This window comes from Lytechinus variegatus, chromosome 13, assembly GCF_018143015.1.
Source record: "Lytechinus variegatus isolate NC3 chromosome 13, Lvar_3.0, whole genome shotgun sequence".
In the NCBI taxonomy this organism is placed as follows: Eukaryota; Metazoa; Echinodermata; class Echinoidea; order Temnopleuroida; family Toxopneustidae; genus Lytechinus; species Lytechinus variegatus.
In genome coordinates this window covers 5420773-5436917 of record NC_054752.1, presented here as the reverse complement: position 1 = coordinate 5436917, position 16145 = coordinate 5420773, and the positions used below count along the sequence as shown (strand labels likewise).

At 37.2% G+C, this 16145-nt stretch overlaps 1 long non-coding RNA gene across 1 annotated transcript; it reads left to right on the top strand.

The window, feature by feature from the left end:
• The first annotated feature begins 10441 nt into the window (after nt 1–10441).
• On the top strand, nt 10442–12166 carry LOC121426943. The gene is made up of 2 exons (XR_005971644.1): nt 10442–10483; nt 11999–12166. It is a non-coding gene; the product is annotated as an uncharacterized LOC121426943 (long non-coding RNA).
• Nucleotides 12167–16145: the final 3979 nt, after the last annotated feature.

The window sequence follows — 16145 nt, the reverse complement described above, 5'->3', positions numbered from 1 at the left end:
CCGTAACAATAAAACATTCCTGTACTTGTTTAGGGGTTCATTTCAGGGAATATTTGCCAAGAGTATCGTTTTGTTTCGAATACTTGTTAAGGGTAGGGTTTCACACGCCAATACTTGTTTAGGGGTGCATTTTCAGAATATGGAAATTACGTGTTTAGGGTGCTTTTCGAGACCCCATGGTCGCGCATGGTATCCACTCGTGAATGGAAGTGCCCCCCCCCCCGGGAGTCTAACCTGAATAGGATAGTCTGTGATGTGAGTAATGTTTGTATAAGAAAAATTAGATCGCATATTCCAGGGTATTTATTCTCTTCATGCTAGATGACTTTCATATTTCAATAAAAGCATTCATCTTTCACAATAGAAGCCGCATAATTTCAAGAGTAAAAATACTGTGACTGATTTGAGAGACGATGAGAGAGAGAGAGAGGGGGGGGTGGGAGAGATGGGAGGTCGAGGTGACTGAGAGAAGAGGGGAGGGAACTAGAAAGCGAGAAATGCATTCATTGAATTATAATTACTAGATAATAAATGATTGAAAGAGGTTAATTCAGAGAGAGAGAGAGAGGGGGGGGAGAGATAAGTGAAGAGAGAGATAGCGCTGGAAAGATTGATGTCGGAAGTGAGATAGGTGGATTTTCATTACAATTCCCATGACAATAATAAGAAGACACCCTATCTTTAAAGTATGAAAGCAATTGTATTATTGCAAGATGACGATAGAGAGTGATAAAAAGTCAGGTGTGCTGGAGTTGGTGCGCATGCACGGTTGGGTGTGAGTGAATACGTGTGTGTGTGGGTGGGCGTGTGTGTAAAGGAGATGGGGGAGGGGGCAGTGACGAGAAAAGTTTAATAGCGTATAATGTGGGCTACTATTTATGTATGCATTTTAATATATGCATGTTGAAAGAAAAACGTAATCAGTATCTTCTCTCTGAAACGAAACAAATTTCGATTTTGATCCATCTTTTTTTTAATTCAAGACACCAATGCAATGTTTGGGTCGGTTTTCTCTGTCTCGAAAGAGAGAAAGGTTTAGCATCGATAATCATCACCCCCCCCACACACACACACACACACATCTTCTGCACCGACACAAAGAGACACACATGACTGGTTTTGTGCTAAAATCCCACCTTTCATTGTCGACTGGGTAATAGGCGCGACCGTGAGATTCCAAAAAGCACCCTTCACAAGTATTTTCCATTCTCTGAAAATGTCCAACCTTAACAAGTTTTGGTGTATGAAAGCGGTTGGCTAACTTAGCCCACTGGGCTAAGTTAGCCACCTTTCGAGAATTCGGGCCTTAAATAAACAAAACGATACGCTTAATAGTCAGGGGCCTTAGCAAAATTTTGGGGACAGGATTTACAAAAGCGCCATTTTTTGCATGTGGGTTCCTGGTATCAAAAGCATTAGTTCTAGATAGGGTGGCCCGAAATCGGTGAAGGGCACCCTATTTTAAAATGCTAATTTATGCAAATTTTATGCAAAAAACTCATAATTCACCATATCTCAATAAAAATAATTTTCAAATGCCCAATTTTTGTGTATTTGGGTCTTCTTTTGCTAAACATTCAACTGCAGGTCGATTTTTATAAAATTGGTGAGTATGAATCAATTTTTAAGGTTAATTTATGCAAATTATATGCAAATCACATGTAAAACACATGTATAATCATATATCGACATATAGAATTGTCAAAATCACAATTTTTTTTCTCCACATGTGTCACTGGTACCAAAAGCATTAATTCTTGATAGGATGCCTCGATATCAATGACTGGAATCCTTTTTCATAGGGCTAATTTATGCAAAATTATGCAAAATCACACTATTCACCGTGAATTACTGTATATGTATAGTACAGACCGAAACTTTTCTATAGAAGCCTATTTTTTTACGGGGGTGGGGGGGGGGGGGGTATTTGGGATTTATTTTGACGGGGCATCAAATCTAGATTGATTTCTGTACAGTTCCTGAATAAGAATCAACTTTCAATTTTAATTAATGCAAATTTATGCAAAATTTATGCAAATATGTGTAAAACTCATCAACTATCCTATTTTGAGGTTTTAAACCGAGGGACAAGCACAACACTATGCATAGGAGACACCGTTACACAATTCATTTATTATGATGACTTTCCATGCGACCAGAGGAGAGCATCATGTTTAAAATGCAAATTTATGCAAATTATAAATCCTGTGCATACCCCTTTTACAATAAAACCCCCCACCAAAATCATATGAAAAAGATAAACAGTAATTAATCTTTCTTTTCAAAGCAATTAAAAAAACTCATAATTCACCATATCTCACTAAAAATACTTTTTAAATGCCCAAAAGAGTTTGGCCCCTTTTCCACTGTTAATACCCACTGGAATGGGACTAATTTATGAATTTATGAATAAACTGTGTAACAGTGTCTCCTATGCATAGTTTTGTGCTTGTCCCTCGGTTTAAAACCTCAAAATAGGATGGTCGATGAGTTTTACATATATTTGCATAAATTTTGCATAAATTTGCCAAAAAATTAGGTCAGATTTCTTTCCAAAGTAGAGTTTTCCCCTGTCAGAAAGAGGAGGGTATATGGATGGTTCTCACGGCAGAAAAAGCTGTCCAAGTCTGTCCCTCTGACAACTATGTACATTTGTGTTTTTAGAACAGGGACATATCAGATTTGAGCAAAGAGACCTGATCCTTCTTCTTTTTCTGTCGTCCCTTGATTGAAGGTGACCTAAATAATTTCAGTGATTTTTCTTTATTGGCTTATGAATTGATCTCTATCTCTAAAACAATTTTAGGCCGAATCAGAGTCGAATCTGTCTGGAATAGGTCCCGAATCAGAGCTATCGACTTCCGAAAATAATTGTCCAAATGCCTCCCAAAAATTATTTCAACCGAATTCCATCCGAATTCATCCCAAATGTGGCTCGAAAAAAATGTTTCTTGGCCACATTCTGGAGCATTTTGGAGGATATTCGGCTGGTTTTTAAATTTTCAGGACAAGCAGAATCTCTCAAAGAATGTTTCCGTTGGGAGGGAGAACAGAATAGTCCCGGATCCTTCCGAATCGATTCCGGGAGCTCCCCGAATCCGAGAAGAATAAGTACCGAATCCAGGCCATTTTGGGCAGAATTGATCCGAATTTGTTCGGGAGAATTTGGTTTTGGTGTAACCCTTTGCTTAAAGCTAGGGTTAGAACGGAACCGAATCAGCTGCGAATCCATCCATATACACGTATTCTGGTGGTTTCAGGAATATTCTGTTTGCCTTCGTAAATACAAGAAAATTCGGGAACATTCGCTGAAAAATTCAGCTCATTTTGAAATGTTAAAAAGCAGCCGAATACCCTCCAGAATATTCCCGAATGTGACCACAAGAAATTCCATTCGGGCCACATTCGGGATGTATCCCGATGGAATTCGGTCGGATTTTTGGAGGCATTTTGTGAAGATTAAGACCTATTCGTATCAGTAGTAGAGTAATTAAATGTCCGACTCTTGCCCCCCCCCCCATATCATACGAATCATTACTCGAATACAAAGAATAATATAGACGAGTGAGACGAATTGGCCAGAAATTAGAAAAATGGCATCAAAAAGCTGACGAATATAGATCTTTTCGAAAGAATCTGGCACATTTTCGGGAAATTCTGTGGCTGTACTTTGCAAATTCTTGCATAATCGTTCGATTCGGGTCGTTATTCAGGTCGTCATTTGGCGATAATCGGAGGATTCGGGCTAAATTCGACTCGATTCTGGCCGCTCTGGCTCGATTTTTGCCACTGTTCTGGTTGGCATACGGCTTTATGCTTTATGTAGTATATGATTAGTCAATGGTATACAGCTTCATACATGAATTATTGTTAATTTACATAATATAACACGTTTTTGCATGGAAGCGGGATTTTCAATAGCATACAATTGAAGATTTTGAACTGAGTGATAGAGGTACTTCAAAAGTTTGGCCCCTTTTCCACTGTTAATACCCACTGGAATGGGACTAATTTATACATAAAATATATTTGCTAATTAATATATAAATTAGGATCCCTTATGGAACAAACACAGTGTTACCACAGTGTGTTCACATAGTTGACTATGTGTAAACTATGTGTTAACTATGTGGTCACAGTGTTGTCACAGTGTGAGACTTCAGATCACATAGTTAATCACATAATTGCCCACATAGTTGGGTAACAAACACAGTGTTACCACAGTGTGTTCACATAGTTGACTATGTGTAAACTATGTGTTAACTATGTGGTCACAGTGTTGTCACAGTGTTGTCACAGTGTGAGACTTCAGATCACATAGTTAATCACATAATTGCCCACATAGTTGGGTAACAAACACAGTGTTACCACAGTGTGTTCACATAGTTGACTATGTGTAAACTATGTGGTCAGAGTGTGAGACTTCAGATCACATAGTTAATCACATAATTGCCCACATAGTTGGGTAACAAACACAGTGTTACCACAGTGTGTTCACATAGTTGACTATGTGTAAACTATGTGGACACAGTGTTAGACTTCAGATCACATAGTTAATCATAATTGTCCACATAGTTGGGCACCAAATTGCCACAGTGTGTTCACATAGTTGACTATGTGTAAACTATGTGGTCACAGTGTGAGACTCAGATCACATAGTTAATCACATAATTGCCCACATAGTTGGGTAACAAACACAATGTTACCACAGTGTGTTCACATAGTTGACTATGTGTAAACTATGTGGACACAGTGTTAGACTTCAGATCACATAGTTAATCACAAATTTTGCTCACATAGTTGGGTAACAAACACAGTGTTACCACAGTGTGTTCACATAGTTGACTATGTGTAAACTATGTGGTCACAGTGTTAGACTTCAGATCACATTGTTAATCACATAATTGCCCACATAGTTGGGTAACAAACACAGTGTTACCACAGTAAGTTCTTCAATCATACCCGAGAAAAATTTAACAAGCAAGAACAAGGGTCTTCAAGCTCGCGCAGGGCGGGGGGGGGGGAGCAGGGAGGAGTACTAAACTTGAAAAATGGTTTGATGCACTATTCCCAATACAATCTCCATTTAGTTTTTAATTTACACTGAAATTTTGCCGGTAATTTTGATATTTGATGATTTTTTTATTTTCTTTTAAGATCATCATCGCAATGGATAAACTATCAGTAAAGGCTATAACGTTAATAGAGTACTAGATATCCGGAACTCTTCGGTAAATCTCGGCATCGGAAATCTATTTTCGGCGAGGCATGCTAGCGCGCTAGTGTAATACATGTGCGTTTCAAATTCACTCGCTAAAGCTCACCGACGCCCGTTACAGTTTATCGCTTCATCCAATATTTACGCCCGTTAGAATCTGATCTTACTGCACTTTGTCTTAATCTTCTTGAATTGATAAGGATATCAACCATGTGCGTCTTAGTACACTGGGTGGAAACAAGGAACTGTTACTTCTAGCGATTTTGTAACAAACAAAAAGATGTCGGTCAACTTGGTGGACCCGAAGTTTGAGGGCCTGGTGGAGTCCGGAACCCCGCAGAGAAACGGCCGAAACATTGGCTGGGATGTGGAAGGCCAAGGTGTTAGTGGCCAGTGGTAAATATACATTATTATATCCTGATTTGTACCTAATATGTAATTATTTATGCTCTCCCTTTGTCCAGGGGTAATTGCCGAAGAACCGTATGTATATAGATCTATAGGCTATGTGGTGCTCGACTAGCCTGGAGGCGTCTGAAACTGAAAGTCATGATTTAATTTAGGCAGTGTATACAGCCACACGCGTGTGTCTTTACCATCCAGCCACACGCGTGTGGTTATATCCAGAACACCAGTATCTGTGGATACCGCCACACGCCGCCAGTAATAACAGTAAAACACGTATGTAGGTCTGACCAACATGTTAATTAATGTTTGGACCTCATTGGTACTAGGAGTGGTCTGACCGTCTATATCACGATCAAAATAACCTCATTTCTTCATTAAATTCTTACATTCTAAACCCCTTTGATATCCTGAGATCGTTTCAATTTCATTCTCACCGTCTTCTCTCCTTGCTTTTCTTGTCTTGTTACAAACGGTTGTCTGTTTAACAGCAAATTCTCTTTTTCTACTTGTGTCGATTCTGGCTTCCTTCGCGGTGGCGCTGGCAGACCCATACAGTACAGCGTTAGCGCAGCGCAGTAGTAGACATATAAGCATGCACGAATCCCAAGTTTCGTACGTACGCACATACGCGCACATAGCCTAGAGTCAGTAGAGAATCGACATGCACGAGTAGAAAAAGTGTGGAAATTTGCTATTTAACAGGCGGCCTTTTGTAACGACAAGAAAAGCAAGGAAAGAAGACGGTGAGAATGAAATTGAAACGATTTAAAGAAATCAGAGTGGTTTAGAATGTAAGAATTTAATGAAGAAATGAGGTTATTTTGATCGTGATATAGAGGGTCAGACCTACATACGCGTTTTACTGTTATTACTGGCGGCGTGTGGCGGTATCCACACCACAGATAGGTGTTCTGGATATAACCACACGCGTGTGGCTGGATGGTAAAGACACACGCGTGTGGCTGTATACACTGCCTTTAATTTAACCCAGACCAGGGAACTCCCGCCCGCTACGCGGGCGGGAGTTTCCTGGCCTGGGTTACTATGAATTTAGCTCTACATACATGTAGTACTCTACGTAGTCGTAGGGTTACTCCCCATTGACGCCTGGGATCACGAGCTATATTCACCCACGTACTGGTACAAAACCTGAAACTTTCGCCCCCGAGATTTCTACTTTCCCTCTAAATCTAGCCCTAAAACATGTAGGCCTACCTGTCATGGGGTTCAACTTATTTTCCAAGTGAAGTAGATTACCGGGTGTAACATTTCTGCGATATTGATTTCATTTTTAAAGAAGAATTCATAAAAAACGAATCGCGCGATTTGCGTGCTGTCGCCAAGCGAAAGACAACGAAATCAAGATGGCGACATAAACACGGCCGTAAGCTCTTTCCATCTTTTCTACTAGCCAGGAGGCTTCTAAAGAGTAAAAAATCATTTACTAATACTATACTAACGTAGTCTTGAGGAAGCAATGATGATGATTTTTTTTAGCGAAGCCAGCTGGAGATCATGATATGCTCTGAAAAGTTAAGCATAAACAGCACTCCCAGAAGCACGTTTACGATCGGCGTTTTGAATCGACGTTTGAAATCGCTGATTCTGTCCTCGCAATGGAAGCATAAACACACCATAAGATACGTTAGTATTAGTCTTGAGGACGCAATGATGATGATTTTTTTTAGATATGTCATATACTTCTTCATCATTGACGTCTTGACACTCTCTCCATAGTGTCTTAAGCGAAGGACCAAAACAAAGATGGATTTCCCTAGAAAATCCATCTTTTTAAACCAAAATCACAAGAATTCTATTCATTCTTACACCTTCCTACGCCTAATGCGTAGGGAGGTGTTAAATATTATTATATAAAAATATAAAATTTAGAGATAGAAATTAGAGATGAAAATTCTTATTCAACAAATCTTAAAATTTATTTCGTGATCATAAATAATTTATATATATTGATATGAATTATTTATAATGAAAATATAAATTTTAATGGGTTAGTTAATGATTTGTTAAATAAGAATTTTCATCTCTAAATTGTTAAGACGGGATTGCTTTCCGGAAGTACGTCATACATAAACGGTTCAAGGGTCGACGCTATTGTATTTCCATTGTTTACATGTGGAACAGGGGGTCTACGCGGCATCAGTTAGGTAAGAAATCTTCATTTTTTAATATTTTTTATAATAATATTTAAAACCTTCCTACGCATTAGGCGTAGGAAGATGTAAGAATGAATAGAATTCTTGTGATTTTGGTTTAAAAAGATGGATTTTCTAGGGAAATCCATCTTTGTTTTGGTCCTTCGCTTAAGACACTATGGAGAGAGTGTCAAGACGTCAATGATGAAGAAGTATATGACATATCTAAAAAAAATCATCATCATTGCGTCCTCAAGACTAATACTAACGTATCTTCTGGTGTGTTTATGCTTCCATTGCGAGGACAGAATCAGCGATTTCAAACGTCGATTCAAAACGCCGATCGTAAACGTGGTTCTGGGAGTGCTGTTTATGCTTAACTTTTCAGAGCAAATCATGATCTCCAGCTGGCTTCGCATCGTAAAGCAAGGTCAAATTGGGCGCGCCTTTTTTCAAAAGTTTTTTTTTTCCGATTGTTGTTTTTACGTAGAGATAACAAGGAGCAATACGACTGTATTTGCCCGCGGATTTTCATCTCACCGGAAGCATGTACCAAATGACGTCATTTAAACACGTTTATGATCGTGGTTCTGTTTATACTTCCCCAGAAAGCCTGATTCTGGTCAAACAACGTTTACAAACGCACCTTTTTGTGAGTTTACGATCGGCGTTTTGAAACAGCGTTTAAATGAAAGTAAGCATGGACGCAACCGTGTTTTGGACTAATCACGTTTGGAAACGCTGATTCTGGCCTGAAAAGTGGAAGCATAAACACGGCCTTACTCTCACCTAGCCAGGCGGCTTCTAGTTCTAGAGAGTAAAAATCAGTTACTAACGTAAGGTTACTCTCATCCGAAGCCAGGTCTTCCTTCTCATTGACCCACATGACGGAAGCCAAACCACCTGAAACTTTCACCCCCAAGATTTCTACTTTCCTTAATAGAAAAGATCTAGGCCTAAATCATGTACATTGAAAAAACTTCATTTCCGACATTTCTACGCTCTCGTTATTTTTGAACAAGAATTCATCAAAAAAAATGAGAGAAATATTGTGAAAAGACGGAAGAGACTTGCCCGATGTTTACGCCGCCATCTTACTTCCTATTGTTCTTCGCCAACGTTACCCGACGCACGCGTCTATGAGAAGGAAGACCTGGCTTCGTATGAGAGTAACCTTACGTTAGTAAATGATTTTTACTCTCTAGAAGCCGCCTGGCTACTCTCACCCACGTTACGCGACTCAAGCGTCCGTATCGTGGGTGAAGAACAATAGAAAACAAGATGGCGGTGTAAACATCGGGCAAGTCTCTTTTTTTTCATGACAATTTTTCATTTTTTTAATGAATTCTTGTCTAAAAATAAAATCCATAGCATAGAAATGTCGGAAATGAAGTTGTATCCCAGGTACATGATTTAGGGCTAGATCTTTTAGAGAGAAAGTAGAAATCTCGGGGGCAAAAGTTTCAGGTTTTGGCTGCCTACATGCACATGTATACAATAGAACTAAGAAGCCCTGGCTTCGTATGAGAGTAAGTTACGTTAGTAAATGATTTTTACTCTCTAGAAGCCTCCTGGCTAGACTGGATTAGCATTGCATCGGCTAATTAACAAATTTGGGGACAAATTTAATGATGTGAAAGATTCTTACTAGTTTTTAAATAATAATTATCTTATTTAGATCTACTGAAAAATATGTCTACAACTCAAAATAGTTTGTGTGTACAGAATTCAGATAAAATTATTTACGTCTATAACTTAAAAACTGGTGTCTGAATTCTGATTTGATAACTTGTCTATACTCTGTAGTAATAATTCTAATAATGCTAAAACCCCATTTTTACAATGCATTTCATAAATGGCTCTTTGAAATTACTCTGATTATTTATGTCTGTCCTTAATGTGCCTGTCCCTTGCAGAAAAAAAAACTGATGTACTAAAGAAAGAGAAGGAGTTCCTAAACACCGCAACCAGAGTAGATGAGGCTATGGATGAGTCTGATGCCACAGATTAGGACATGGAGGATGAGGCTTCAACCTCAAAAAAAGATGTGAGAAAGAGGGTACGTTGAAACTTTACATTCAACTTAAATTTTTAAGACGTGCATGGATCAGGAAATTTTGAAGCATACTAGCCAGGAAATTTAGTCCAAAGTGATAAGTGTTTACCTGAAGCAGGCCAGACTTTATTCTGTGATTTGCAAAAAAAAAATGACTTATACATAACTTGATATCGCTGCCAGTGGTGATTCAAAAAATTGCTCTTAAATTTCTACTTGAAAAAAAAAATTGATGGAATTGGAAAGTATTGGTGGTACTACTTCAATAAAAGAAAATTCATTAGAAAAACTAAAAATAATGATACACTTATGAATTTTGTCTGGATTCCTAGTCTAGATACAGAATTGCATTGGATTTGCACATGACCGCGTACCCAGGTGTCGCAAATTTGAACTCAGAAGATATGCGAGACTTAAATGTGAGTGGCGCGGCGCGGTCACCCCAAAAAATCGTAGCTGGATGGTCTTGAAAAATGTTGAGCGGGGGAGGGGGGGCTACATTAAATTTTAATTTTAAAAATTCTAAACATATTCCATATCTGTTCATATTTTATTTCCATTTTTGGTTGCAGGTTGGGAAAGCTGACAGATCTGCTATGGCAGAGCTTCTAAAGAAGAAAAAGACTGAAGACCAGCGGAACCATAAAGGTCAGTTTAAAAGTTTATTATTTACGGCAAGATTCTGTGGCCAATTAAATGAAAAATCATGACCAGAAAACAAAATTCTCATATGTCCAGAAAGAGTATCTTCTCCAGAGCATTGCATTCATGCTTTTGGTGCAAATAGAATTTTACATCACAACAAAGAATACCTCTTAATTATCGAAGGTTAAACATATACCACATAAAAATTGTATCTGAAATTATGATGGAGTAGATGCTCTTTCAGGACATACATCTATATGAGATGAGAGTTATGTTTTCCGGACATGCTTTTTCATTAAATTGGTGATTTTTTTAAATGTTAAAGTTTTTTTCTGACTCTCTTGGTATATCATTGTAGGATATTGGCACTCTAAATGGATGAATTTCCATTGCTAGCCCTGGCATATCAACATTCACAAATAACACTGTGTCTCACACACAGATTTGCGTTATGGTAAATTCTAGTAGAAGGGGCTATGAAATGATGTGTCTGAGGATATATCCACCGCAAAAATAAAAAAATCACTTTCAATTTTTGAAAAAATTGCATTTTGGCCAATTCATATCGTCTGTGATGTCATAAAATCATATTAAAAAAAAATCTCTGTTCTTTAATGATATTTATCAAACCTTCACTGATATATTTCTCAATTTTTTTTTGTTTCTTATTACAACCAATTATTCATCAGGGTGAACTTCCCCTTTGATAGCTTTTACATTTTCTTGTGTATTTTGCCAAGAATGATTGTCTCTGCGTGAATCTACAAATGAATTCAGAATATCACAATTACTGTAAATAGGAAGATGCTCTGTAATTTCTCATATTACCAAGCTTGTCAATAATTTCAAGGCGGAGGGTTAGGGTGAATCTCCCTGAAAGAGAAACTACATGTACTAGAATAGCACAGTCTCTCCAAATGGTAATCTACGGTGAAAATAAGTTTTTGATGTGGAAACAAAAACAAACTAACAGAAAACGGAGGAAAAGGACACCGACTTTGATTTGAATCTACGTAACCATAGAAAACATTTTAATGTTTTAAGTAAGTGATTGATCTTCACAAATGTCTTGTCATTTTACATTTTACAATGATGCTGCCTGTCACCGGTACAATTTCTTCCAGAGCGGCGGACCAAAAAAATTAGAAATTCACAGAGTCAAAGGCTTAGACAATCAACCAGTTTAAGAACTTAATTTCCTTTAAGTCACTTCCTTGTCATTTCATAAGATATTTTCAATCAAGTAGGACTATAGAAATAAGATTACCGAGCCTGAAATCTTGATTTTCTTGCTTTAACTTATCCGCCCCTAATATTATAATCCTGTTTCATGGGTATGCATGGTTTTTTTGTTGTGTTTGTGACTCTTAGATACTCCACTGCAGCTGAGTAACCAACAGTCACAAACAGACGGAACTTGACTTGGCTTTAATTAATATTTATATATGATGTAGAGTCTTTGATAAAAGTTTGAGACTTTGAGCCAGTTTTTGTGTCCTTTCATTTTCTTATATTCAGCACACACAACAAGCATGACAACAATTTCCCTGCACTTCCACTGGCCAAGTACGTGCACGCATGGGCCAGAAGCTGAAAGATGTCCGTGCATCTCGAAGACGTGCAGAAAAGCAGGTTTAAGTGTGATACCTTTTTTTTTGTTTGGAAATAAGCCTTAATATTGCCTCATACGAGTCATTAAAAAACCCATTTTATTCTGATCATGGGTATATATTACACGAAAATGTCTTTCATGTATTATGACATGTCTGCTAATACAGCCAACTCAGGTTTATATAGTGTGTGCTTTCAAAATTTATCATGACATGCCAACTCCTGCTTTATCACCTTGTGATATTCATCAAACTCAGATTGATATATTTTTATATTTATACTATGACAAATCATTTTCTTGCCATGTGCCTTCCGTTTGATACTGTTTCCAAGTTCCAACTAATACAAAGGAATACTTATATGCAGCTATATGGACGCTAGTATATGCACTTCATGCGAGGGATTTGTGGACATTTTTTGACTCTTGTTCATATTTTTCTGATATTTGTATATAGGTGTGAAAAGGCAAAATATATATATGCAAAGTGTTCTTATTTTTGAAAAATAAATGTTGGTTACTTGTTCCTGTTTCGAAATTTCACAACTCTCTGTGATGGTAGGGATTTGCTTTACTACATGTATAGGCGTTGCTTTTCCGACTACGGCGGCGTCGTCATCAACATTGAAATCTTAACCAAGGTTAAGTTTTTGAAATGTCATAACTTAGGAGTTAGGAAGTATATGGACCTAGTTCATGAAACTTGGACATAAGTGTAACGAAGTATCACTGATCATCTTGCATGAGTGTCCAGGTTGAATGATCAAGTTCATTTAGGGTCTAACTTTTTTTTATGTCATAACTTTAAAAATATAAGGGCCTATTTTATGAAACTTGTACAAAAGTTAAATTGCTGATAATCTTACATTAGTGTCAGCCTGTCAGGTCACATGATCAAAGTCAAAGGTCACAGCACTGAAACCTGAACTGTTAATTTTTTTAACTGTCATCATCATGATCCTATTTCATGAACTTGAACATAAGGGTAATCAAGTACCACTGACAATGAGTTTCAGGTCACATTGTCAAGGCCAATGATCATTTATGGTCAATAAAATTTGACCATGTTTGGTTATCAAAATTGAAATCTTTAACCAAAGTTTTTGAGATGTCATCTTAACTTTGGAATTTTATCGACCTAGTTTAGGAAAATTGGACATGAGTATTTAAAGCCTGTGTATAGCTTTGGTAAAGGGTCAATAATGTGATTGATAATCGAATATCATCTAATATGACAGTCTTACTGAAGCGTAGAGACCGTTAGATATTTTTCCAACTGCACTTCTCTGAGAAAATTTCAAATATTCAAATCTTGGATATATAGCGCCCTCTCTCGGCGATGCTTGTTTTAAATTTAAAAAATGGGCATTCAAGCGCTTATTTTATAAATTTAGTGATGAGATATCCAAAAGTTACAGACAAAGAACATATCTTGAAAGTTTAAGCCCATTCCATGATTTGGAATAGGATTTAATTGAAAGACAAAAACGCACAGATATTTTAATTTGATCGGGTGACCCGATCAAGTTAAATTTCCATGTAAAATTGCAAAATTTATCCTGTAAAACACATTTTCATTTCATATCCTCCACATCATAACTGTTATAGGGCATATCCATTCATATTAGCTAGCAATGAATTGGAATAGTGATAGGTGCATTTTGGTGGATTTACCAAAACTACATGTATACACAAGCTTTAAGTTTCACTTATCATCTTGCATGAGTTTTAGGTCACATGATTAAGGTCAAAGGTCACTTAGGGTCAATGAACTGTGACCATGCTCGAGATATTTTTTTAAATGTCATAACTTTGAAAGATTATGGATCTGGTTCATGAAACTTGGATATAAGGGTAATCAAGTATCATTGATAGTCTTGCACTAGTTTTTAGTCAAATGATTAAGGTCAAATGTCATTTAACTTTGACTATGTTGGGAGTAATTTTAGAAATGTCTTCATAACTTTGAAAGTAAACTTGAACATTAGGGTAATCAAGTATCACTGTTTTTATTCAAAGTCAGCATTGTTGCTATATTGAATTGCGTGACGCAGGCGAGACTGTCAGAGGCGTTCCACTTGTTTTGTTTTTTCAAGTAACCTTTTCTTTTAAGGTTAAACAGGTTATTTTAGTTCGGTGTTTTCATCACTTGTAACCTTGCAAATCTTGTTTCGAATGAAGATACTTGCATTTGAATGAAAGAACAACCTCAAAGATAAATTTGTCAGAATATAGACTCATAAATGTTAGATACCTTAAAGGGGTACATATCAAAATAAATATAGTAAAATCCACCGAGCAAAACGCTGAAAATCTGTCAGCAAATAGTGAAGTTATAGAATTTCAAGCTTAGCAATATTTTGTGAAAATAGTCATATGCAAGTCATCATGAATGTGCAATAGGTTGACTAATGATGTCATGTCCCCACCTTCCTTTTTCTTATTTTATTTAATAAAATCATGATCATTTTATATTTTCCTACATGTGTACACGACATGTCTCCCTTGTAACAAAATAAGTTGGCACAATGATTTTCTTACAAACTAAATCAGTTGTCAATCCAATTTTTGTAATTATATTTGGTGACAAAATTTGACTAAATATAATTTTTTGAAATAAAATACAAAAGATTACGTGGGGATATCATCAGCTTGCTCATTGCATATTCATGAAGACATGCATAGCACTGTTTTGCCCTAGTAATGCAAAAGTTAAAAATGTAATGACTTTGTCATCCTTGTCAGATTTTTATGAAATTTTCAGTATTTTGTTTGTCTCATTTTACTTTATTTGTTAAAATTGTATAATGTCAGCCTGGAGTACCCCGTTAATATGTTTACATTTAAGAAATATTTCATACCAGGCTTGTTTTCCCATACAATTTCATTCCACAACGTATGTTTACTTGTGAAAATCGAGGAGAAAAATTCATGTTTGTATTCACTGTGCTGGTATTTATGACCCAGTTATTTTCATGTTGCTTTTATTTTATTACTGTTTATTAAACTGAACGAAATGAATTTTTTCATTTTTTATTTCTAATTATATTTTCTCGTGTCTTGTGGATTGCTCTCCCTACTCTTCAGATTGGGACCAAAGCACAATGTCTACCATGATACAACCACCCAAGTACCTACAGCCAGTGACAACAGACAAATTCTCAAATCAATTATGTTGTGATCAGGAGGATGGAAATTTTTAGTGTTGATTTTTTTTTCTTTTTCTACAACTGGGTATGCAAAATGATGAAAGATATATTCTAAAATTTGAATTGGTGACACTATTATTAGCTTCCACTCCTATTGAGATCAGCACTAATTGGCAATGATGGTATACTTTTGTGGTCAAGATTGCGGGACACTGTGCTTCGTTCCAGTTGGCCTGTGTTGCAGTGGTCTACATGGTATGTGCTGCATGGGTATGTAGTGGACTGCATGTGGTAAATGAGCTAGTGGCACATGCATACCACAGTTGGGTGGATTGTGTAGTCAATGTCCATGTGGTGGACTGTGTGGTAGACATCACAGTAAGATGAGCACCATAGTGTGGGAGACTATGTGGTGTATGTCATAGTGTGGGGGAGTATGTGGTGTATGTCATAGTGTGGTGGACTCTGTGGTATATGTCATAGTGTGGTGGACTCTGTGGTATATGTCATAGTGTGGTGGACTATGTGGTATATGTCATAGTGTGGTGGACTATGTGGTATATGTCATAGTGTGGTGGACTATGTGGTGTATGTCATAGTGTGGTGGACTATGTGGTGCATGTCATAGTGTGGTGGACTCTGTGGTATATGTCATAGTGTGGTGGACTCTGTGGTATATGTCATAGTGTGGTGGACTATGTGGTTGATGTCATAGTGTGGTGGACTATGTGGTGTATGTCATAGTGTGGTGGACTATGTGGTGAATGCCACAGTGTAAAGGACTATGTGGTTATAAACGTGTGGTACACAGTGTGTTTAATATGTGTTTCGGACTATGTGGCGACTGTGTGGTAACACTGTGTTACACAGTGTTGTAAACACAGTGTTACCACACGTCCCAAAATAA